This window comes from Lolium rigidum, chromosome 5 (genome assembly GCF_022539505.1).
Source record: "Lolium rigidum isolate FL_2022 chromosome 5, APGP_CSIRO_Lrig_0.1, whole genome shotgun sequence".
NCBI lineage: Eukaryota > Viridiplantae > Streptophyta > Magnoliopsida > Poales > Poaceae > Lolium > Lolium rigidum.
In genome coordinates this window covers 119,317,866-119,328,474 of record NC_061512.1, presented here as the reverse complement: position 1 = coordinate 119,328,474, position 10,609 = coordinate 119,317,866, and the positions used below count along the sequence as shown (strand labels likewise).

General features: G+C 40.9%; 1 pseudogene; it reads right to left on the bottom strand.

The window, feature by feature from the left end:
* Positions 1-369: 369 nt before the first annotated feature.
* Positions 370-10,609, bottom strand: part of LOC124656318 — a 69,413-nt pseudogene continuing 59,173 nt past the window's right edge.

Genomic DNA, 10,609 nt, shown 5'->3' with positions numbered 1-10,609 from the left:
AGCTATTGAGTGTGTCATTTGCTGTTATTTTATTTTGTTATAAATTTTGACTACATAATCTATTTGACCAAGTTCATATTTTTTATTTCAGGAACCAAATACCTTGATTTTTTTTCATCTTTTTATACATGAAGAAAAGTTCACAATTAAAATCAAAACACAATGCAAAATTAACAAACTGATCGAAGCACACCCTCTCTATAGCGCCACCCAATGAAAGGAGCGAAGCCTAATGCACAGACATGGAGAGAAGAAAACACCAACAGCAAAAACAACAACACATCATTGCATGAGGTCCTTTTAGTACACAACAAACTCCCTAATCTGCACAATTTTTATAGGTAATTTGGGTAATTTGTAACACTGAATCTATAAACTATAAAGCCCAAGAAAAGGGAGATGAACGGAGCCAATCCACAAGCACCCACTCCTCTCCTCCACTTCGCTAATGGACCCAAACATCTCCCTCGTTGCACCATGGACAATAATCTCCTCCATTGTCTTTCCCTCCTCGCTTACCCTCAGAGCGATCACGTGACGTCCGAAATGGCTCATGAATGCCATGATCCTCTGCACGTGCCATGGAGGCAGCTTCATGACCAGCCTCCCCAGCCACTGGGTAAGTGGTGGACCACTTCTCGATCTTTCCTCGCTTGCCGTGGAGGCCAATCAAGAAGCCGCCTTTCCGGCTTGCCTTGATGTTGTTTGGAAACCTCGGTATCTATACAAGTTCCTCGAGGGTTGAGGCCTTGGGTGTCTTGAGCCAGTACTTGTGGATCTTGCCGGTTGTGGTGATGTGGACATCCCATCTATTGACACAACCGTTGTACCTACAGCCACACAAATACAATGACCAGTTACTTTCGTTTCTTGGAACTATTCCTTACATACATGAGAATATGATGCTGCCTAAATCAGATATGTTTGTTACTCTTAGGAATGATGGACCTAGCATGGATGAGGAGGACAAGCATTGGAGCATGATCACACATGGAGGAGATGGCAGCAAGCATTTGAGGATTGAAGAGGACGCCGCAAGTGGAGATTTCAGAACTTTGAAGCCACCATAAGAAGAGATAAAGACATGGACGAAATATAGAGTTCTCCACTTCATAATTTCTTCCATAGCATAATATGGTGCTGCGTCACCTTTAGTTTGGGCCAGGCCCATGTCATTTTCGGAGGATTTAAGTCAGCCACTTTTTAGAGTCCGTATTGAAGGGGAAAGGCCTTCTAGGGTTTGGTTCGGCCACCATACGTATGGCTGGCCGAAACCCCACGTTTTCCTCCTTTAAATACCCCCATAGCCATCACGTTTAGACTCGGATTTTGATTAGACTAAAAGTTAGCCATTGCTGCAACTCTCGTGTACTTTTTTTGAGGCCAACGCCCAGAACAAGACCGACTATTCGGAATCCCACCTTATTTAATAAAGCTTTCATCTATATCCACAATAATTCTGATTGCATCATTAGTTCTTACTTGTTCTCGATTTCAGGTAGGAATTAAGACCCTCGCTGGTCAGGCTGATCGTGCTCCCGCAAGATCAGTAACTCCCGGAGATTGTCCTAGCGATTGCATTGGCGCACGAGCTCTGCACGTGTAGTCGGATCGTCAAGCATGAACTCCACCAACAAATCGAATTATCCACGTCTCATCGAAAGATCGGCCACCTTTGCCCTATCAAGTGGTATCAGATTTCAGGTTGCTCGGTAAGAATTTACAGTTTTCCTAGTATAGATTGCATCTGCTATCATACCCATAAACCACGAAAAAGCCAAAAATACTGTTAGGGTTTTAGATCATCGTCCCATAAACCCCCTGCCACGTCTTGCATTGTCTTTTCAGTTTTGCATACTTGAATTTGTGTCTGAATCTTCATGTCGAGTTGCTGGTCTTAGCGTCTAGTTCCTTTAGAGTTTCGAGTTCTGGTCACATTAGTCACGCCGCCGCCGCCGCTCGCACCATACGCATGCTCACTTCTCCCATCTTTTGCACGGGCATGCACAGGATGTGGACGCGCACCTTGGTGATGTTGACGCCAAACTCACCGACGCGCTGGACAAGATGCATACCTTACTTGAGAATTGGAAGTAGAGCAAACACTTTGCATGTTTATGCCATCCTAATCATTTGCGTGTTAGTGCTGCTACTTGTGAGTTCACAGAATTTGCATCTATTTGGTAGTCTGAGCATTGTAGAGTACATCATGCTAATATTCCTACTACTTGGGTTGGTTTAAAACTTGCTATGCGTACTCATTTTGTTCCTCCACATTATCAACGTAATTTGCTGAAAAAATTGTCTCGCTTAGAACAAGGAAAAAATTCTGTAGAAGACTATTATCAAGAATTGCAAACTGGCATGATTCGTTGTGGTATTGTAGAGGATAATGAGGCTATGCTTGCACGTTTCTTTGGTGGTTTGAATAAAGAGATTCAGCATATTTTAGATTATAAGGAGTACAACACTATTACTCGCTTGTTTCGTCTTGCTTGCAAAGCTGAACGTGAAGTGCAGGATTGTCAGCCACCATGGAGAAGAGCTAATATTTCTGCAGGTCGTACATCGTCATGGACTCCGCGACAATCAGCGCCACCATCTCGTGGGGCTGCACCAGCACCTACTACCTCCAAGGTACACCGCGCCTGCATCACGAGCACCACCTGCTGCTACTCCACCACCATCCGTTGGTCCTCCTCGGAGTTCCTCTTCCATGGCCTCAACGGGGAAGACGCGCGACATTCAATGTCGCAAATGCTTGGGATTTGGACACATAGAAAGAGAATGCAGAACCAAGTGTGTGATGTTGGTGCGTGAAGATGGAAAATATGATTCTGCAAGTGACTTTGATGAAAATACATTGGCCCTTATTGCTGCACGTGATGGCGCCAATTCTGATTCTGAGAGAGAGATGGAGGTAATGGAAGCTGACACTACTGATCAGTACAAGAGCTTAGTTGCACAACATGTGTTGAGCGTGCAATTGAGCAAATCTGAGCATGATCAACGCCACAACCTGTTTCAAACAAGAGGCGTTGTAAAAGAGCGAGCTATACGGATCATCATTGATGGAGGGAGTTGCAATAATCTGGTTAGCATTGACATGGTGGAGAAGATTTCTCTTCCTACAAGACAACGCACACATTCATATTACATTCAATGGTTTGAGAGCTCTCGAAAGCTCAAGGTAACAAGAACTACACGTGTGCATTTTACTATCGGTACATACTCTGATTTTGTTGATTGTGATGTTGTACATATGCAATCTTGTTCTTTGTTACTTGGTAGACCATGGCAATTTGATAGAGAATCTGTTCATAATGGTAAAACTAATCAGTATTCTCTTATGCATGATGGAAAGAAAATTGGTCTCAAACCTATGACTCCTGAACTAATATTAAAAGATGATCTTGCTAGAGCTAGTAGAGTAAAAAACGAGGAGAAACATAAGAGTGAAAATTAGATTGTTGCTGCAGATTTTGTGCCACTGATACGTCTCCAATGTACCTATAATTTCTGATGTTCCATGCTTATTTTATGACAATACTTACATGTTTTGCTTGCACTTTATAATGTTTTTATGCATTTTCCGGAACTAACCTATTAACGAGATGCCGATGGGCCGATTGTCTGTTTTCTGTTGTTTTTGGTTCCAGAAAGGCTGTTCGGGCAATATTCTCGGAATTCGACGAAACGAAGACCCAACATCTTATTTTTCCCGGAACCTTCCAGAAAGTCAGAGGGGGACCAGAGGGGTGCTCTGGGGGCCCCACACGTGGTGGCGGCGCGGCCCAGGAGGGGGGCGCGCCCCCCTAGTGTGAGGAGGCCCCGTGGCCCCTCCGACTCCGACTCTTCGCCTATTTAAGCCGTCCTGACCTAAAACATCGACACCAATTGACGAAACTCCAGAAAGACTCCAGGGGCACCGCCACCATCGTGAAACTCCGTTTCTGGGGACAGAAGTCTCTGTTCCGGCACCCTGCCGGGACGGGGAAGTGCCCCCGGAAGTCATCTCCATCAACGCCACCGCCTCCATCATGCTCCGTGAGTAGTTCCCCCATGGACTACGGGTTCTAGCTGTAGCTAGTTGATATTCTCTCCCCCATGTACTTCAATACAATGATCTCATGAGCTGCCTTACATGATTGAGATTCATCTCGATGTAATCGGTGTTGTGTTTGTCGGGATCCGATGGATTGTTACATTATGATTAGTCTATCTATAAAGTTTGTGAAGTTATTGTTGCTGCAATCTTGTTGTGTTTAATGCTTGTCACTAGGGCCCGAGTGGCATGATCTTAGATTTAAGCTCTATACTTATTGCTTAGATTGTATCTACAAGTTGTTTGCACATGTCTATGTCCGGAACCAAAGGCCCCAAAGTGACGAAATTGGGACAACCGGAGGGGAAGGCTTAGATATGAGGATCACATGTTTTCACGGAGTGTTAATGCTTTGCTCCGGTGCTCTATTAAAAGGAGTACCTTAATTTCCAGTAGATTCCCGAGAGGCCCGGCTGCCACCGGCTGGTAGGACAAAAGATGTTGTGCAACTTTCTCATTGCGAGCACGTACGACTATATATGGAAAACATGCCTACATGATTAATAATCTTGATGTTCTGTCTTAATGCTATTTCAATCCTATCAATTGCCCAACTGTAATTTGTTCACCCAACACTTGTTATTGGAGAGTTACCACTAGTGTAGATAGCTGGGAACCCCGGTCCATCTTTCATCATCATATACTCGTTCTACATGTCATTGAAAGTAGTATCAACTATTTTCTGTTGCCATTGCTCTCATATTACTGCTACTGCTGCTGTGTTAATGTTACTACTGCTCTCATATTACTGCTGCTTTCACATTACCCCTGTTACTAGTGCTTTTCCAGGTGCAGCTGAATTGACAACTCAGTTGTTAAGGCTTATAAGTATTCTTTACCTCCCCTTGTGTCGAATCAATAAATTTGGGTTTTACTTCCCTCGAAGACAGTTGCGATCCCCTATACTTGTGGGTTATCAAGACTATTTTCTGGCGCCGTTGCCGGGGAGGCATAGCTCTACTCATAAGTTCACCTGGGGAGTACACTCTACCTCTCTCTCTGTTTTTATTTTATTTTGTTTTGCTAGTTTACTTTTGTCTAGTTTATTTGTGCTTAGTTTATTTCTGTCTAGTATTATTTTGCTTAGTTTACTTTTGTCTAGTTTGTTTTTGTTTTGTTTTACTTTTCTCATATACCCAAAAATCCATAAAAATTTGAAAAACCTAAAAAGTAAAAACTGCTATTATGGGAGAACCCACAACCTATTTGGAGCTGATTGAATTATATAATAATTATAGAGAATCAAGAACGGGAAAAGTTATGAGTGCTGTGATAGAAAAACTGAATACAATTGATAAAATCTTGCTTAAACGCCATGATATAAACTGTTGCTCTCAACAGGATACTAAACATCTTAAATTTCAATGTGGCTTTAGTGAGGAAGTTTTAATTAAAAACTATAATTGGAATAGCTATATTCATCTTCGGTTCGAAGAGGTACAACAATTTGTCATATTTATGGGAGCTTCTGAGATAGAATCCTTCATGTCTAAAAATTATGAAACTTGTGTTGTTTGTAAGGATTGAAGATATGTCTCTTCTATCCTTATTTTTTTGCATAGAAAGCTACAGTGATAATCCTTATATCATTGATTATAAAGAGAGACTCATTAATGCACAAGAATGCACTCACAATTTGTAGGAACCTGTGGAAGAAGAAATTGATGAACCTGAAAGCTCATTGGATGAAAAATAAGAGGAGAGTGATGAACAAAAGGAGGAAGAATGGATTAGCTACCCATGCCAACCTTCTAATGAGAGTAACTCTTTATCTCTTACACTATCTGATTGTCCTCCATGCTTACCAAAGGCGGATGAATGTTATGTTCCTGTGGATTCTCTTGAAATAGTACCTATGAGTAAAACTTGTGAGAATAATTATGCTACTGTTATCTATGATAATCCATGCTACTTTGATAAATCTTATGATAATGCTTTGTTTGTGCTCGATGTCGAAATGCATGGTACTAAAGAGTTTTGCTTGGCAAATGTTTATGATAAATCTCTAGATGATGGTCCTATGTTACTTGATACTATTAATTGTACTACTAATGAAAATGGGATTGGAGAGTTCTTGACTTTATCTATGAGTCCCATATCTTTTGAGATTGATCAATCATCTTGTTATATTATTGATAAAAGTGAGTTTGAAAGTTTTGATCCTATTATTTCTGAGCTTGATAAAAATTATGTGTTTATGGATCATGAAAAGCATGCTTTATGTGATAGTTATGTTGTTGAGTTTATCCATGAAGCTACTGAAAATTATTATGAGAGAGGAAAATATGGTTGTAGAAATTTGCATGGTACTAAAACACCTCTCTATATGCTAAAACTTTTGAAGTTACTCTTGTTTTATCTTCTTATGCTTGTCACTTTGTTCTTCATGAATTTATTTGTGTACAAGACTCATATGCATAGGAAGTGGGTTAGACTTAAATGTGTTTTGAATTTGCTTCTTGATGCTCTCTTTTGCTTCAACTCTTATTTCTTGCGATGCATCATTAAAATTGCTGAGCCCATGTCTTTATTTTGCTACTGTTTTGTTGTGTCTTGGAAGTTGTTACTAATGTAGCAACCTCTCCTTATCTTCATTTTATTGCAATGTTGTGCCAAGTGATGGCGTGTAATGCACACGTCCGTTGGGAACCCCAAGAGGAAGGTGTGATGCGCACAGCAGCAAGTTTTCCCTCAGTAAGAAACCAAGGTTATCGAACCAGTAGGAGTCAAGAAGCACGTTGAAGGTTGATGGCGGCGGAGTGTAGTGCGGCGCAACACCAGGGATTCCGGCGCCAACGTGGAACCTGCACAACACAATCACAGTACTTTGCCCCAACGTAACAGTGAGGTTGTCAATCTCACCGGCTTGCTGTAAACAAAGGATTAGATGTATAGTGTGGATGATGATGATTGTTTGCGAAGAACAATAAAGAACAATTGCAGTAGATTGTATTTCAGATGTAAAGAATAGGACCGGGGTCCACAACTCACTAGTGGTGTCTCTCCCATAAGATAAACAGATGTTGGGTGAACAAATTACAGTTGGGCAATTGACAAATAAAGAAGGCATAACAATGCACATACATATATCATGATGAGTACTATGAGATTTAATCGAGGCATTACGACAAAGTACATAGACCGCTCTCCGACATGCATCTATGCCTAAAAGGTCCACCTTCGAAGTTATCATCCGAACCCCTCCAGTATTAAGTTGTAAACAACAGACAATTGCATTAAGTATGGTGCGTAATGTAATCAACACAAATATCCTTAGACAAAGCATCGATGTTTTATCCCTAGTGGCAACAAGCACATCCACAACCTTAGAACTTTCCGTCACTCGTCCCGGATTTAATGGAGGCATGAACCCACTATCGAGCATAAATACTCCCTCTTGGAGTCACAAGTATCAACTTGGCCGGAGCCTCTACTAGCAACGGAGAGCATGCAAGAACATAAATAACATATATGATAGATTGATAATCAACTTGACATAGTATTCAATATTCATCGGATCCCAACAAACACAACATGTAGCATTACAAATAGATGATCTTGATCATGATAGGCAGCTCACAATATCTAACATGATAGCACAATGAGGAGAAGACAACTATCTAGCTACTGCTATGGACCCATAGTCCAGGGGTGGACTACTCACACATCGATCCGGAGGCGATCATTGCGATGAACAGACCTCCGGGAGATGATTCCCCTCTCCGGCAGGGTGCCGGAGGCGATCTCCTGAATCCCCCGAGATGGGATTGGCGGCGACGGCGTCTCTGCAAGGTTTTCCGTATCGTGGCTCTCGGTACTGGGGGTTTCGCGACGAAGACTTTAAGTAGGCGGAAGGGCAGGTCAGGGGGCGTCACGAGGGGCCCACGCAACAGGCCGGCGCGGCCAGGGCTTGGGCCGCGCCGCCCTGTTGTGTGGCCACCTCGTGGCCCCACTTCGTTACTTCTTCGGTCTTCTGGAAGCTTCGTGGAAAAATAGGACCCTGGGCGTTGATTTCGTCCAATTCCGAGAATATTTTCTTACTAGGATTTCTGAAACCAAAAACAGCAGAAAACAACAACTGGCTCTTCGGCATCTCGTCAATAGGTTAGTGCCGGAAAATGCATAATAATGACATATAATGTGTATAAAACATGTGAGTATCATCATAAAAGTAGCATGGAACATAAGAAATTATAGATACGTTTGGGACGTATCAAGCATCCCCAAGCTTAGTTCCTACTCGCCCTCGAGTAGGTAAACGATAACAAAGATAATTTCTGAAGTGACATGCTATCATAATCTTGATCATACTATTGTAAAGCATATGAGATGAATGCATCGATTCGAAGCAATGATGAAGATAATGAGTAAACAAATGAATTATATAGCAAAGACTTTTCATGAATAATACTTTCAAGACAAGCATAAATAAGACTTGCATAAGAGTTACTCATAAAGCAATAAATTCAAAGTAAAGGCATTGAAGCAACACAAAGGAAGATATAAGTTTCAGCAGTTGCTTTCAACTTCAACATATATATATCATGGATAATTGTCAACACAAAGTAATATAACAAGTGCAATAGGTACATGTAAGAATCAATGCACACAGTTGACACAAGTGTTTGCTTCTGGGATAGAAAGAATAGGTAAACTGACTCAACAATAAAGTAAAAGAATGGCCCTTCGCAGAGGGAAGCATGGATTACTATTTTTGTGCTAGAGCTTTTCATTTTGAAAACAAGAAACAATTTTGTCAACGGTAGTAATAAAGCATATGTGTTATGTATAAGACATCTTATAAGTTGCAAGCCTCATGCATAGTATACCAATAGTGCTCGCACCTTGTCCTAATTAGCTTGGATTAACACGGATTATCATTGCATAGCATATGTTTCAACCAAGTGTCACAAAGGGGTACCTCTATGCCGCTTGTACAAAGGTCTAAGGAGAAAGCTCGCATTGGATTTCTCGCTTTTGATTATTCTCAACTTAGACATCCATACCGGGACAACATAGACAACAGATAATGGACTCCTCTTTAATGCATAAGCATTCAACAACAGTTAATTTTCTCATAAGAGATTGAGGATTAGTTGTCCAAACTGAAACTTCCACCATGAATCATGGCTTTAGTTAGCGGCCCAATGTTCTTCTCTAACATTATGCATACTCAAACCATTTGATCATGAAAATCTCCCTTACTTTAGACAAGACGAACATGCATAGCAACTCACATGATATTCAACAAAGGTAAAAGTTGATGGCGTCCCCAGAAACATGGTTACCGCTCAACAAGCAACTTATTAAGAAATAAGACACATAAGTACATATTCTTCACCACAATAGTTTTTAAGGCTATTTGTCCCATGAGCTATATATTGCAAAGGCAAAGAATAGAATTTTTAAAGGTAGCACTCAAGTAATGTACTTTGGAATGGCGGATAAATACCATGTGGTAGGTAGGTATGGTGGACACAAATGGCATAGTATTTGGCTCAAGGATTTGGATGCACGAGAAGAATTCCTCTCAATACAAGGCTAGGCTAGCAAGGTTGTTTGAAGCAAACTCAAGTATAAAAGGTGCAGCAAAGCTCACATATGAACATATTGTAGCTATTATAAGACTTTATATTGTCTCCTTGTTGTTCAAACACCTTAACCGGAAAATATCTAGACTCTAGAGATCAATCATGCAAACCAAATTTTAACAAGCTCTATGTAGTTATTCATTAATGAGTACAAGGTACATGATGCAAGAGCTTAAACATGATCTATATGAGCACAACAATTGCCAAGTATCACATTATTCAAGACATTAAACCATTTACCACATGCGGCATTTTCCGTTTCCAACCATATAACAATGAATGAAATAGTCCAACTTTCGCAATGAACATTAAAGATAAAGCTAAGAACATATGTGTTCATACGAAACAGCGGAGCGTGTCTCTCTCCCAAACAAATAATGCTAGGATCCGATCTTATTCAAACAAAAACAAAAACAAAAACAAACAGACGCTCCAAGTAAAGCACATAAGATGTGACGGAATAAAAATATAGTTTCACTAGAGGTGACCTGATAAGTTGTCGATGAAGAAGGGGATGCCTTGGGCATCCCCAAGCTTAGACGCTTGGGTCTTCTTAAAATATGCAGGATGAACCACGGGGGCATCCCCAAGCTTTGACTTTTCACTCTTCTTGATCATATTGTATCATCCTCCTCTCTTGACCCTTGAAAACTTCCTCCACACCAAACTCAAAACAAACTCATTAGAGGGTCAGTGCATAATTCATATATTCAGAGGTGACATAATCATTCTTAACACTTCCGGGCATTGCACAAAGCTACTGAAAGTTAATGGAACAAAGAAATCCATCAAACATAGCAAAACGAGGCAATGCGAAATAAAAGGCGAATCTGTCAAAACAGAACAGTCCGTAAAGACGAATTTTATTGAGGCACCAGACTTGCTCAGATGAAAATGCCCAAATTGAATGAAA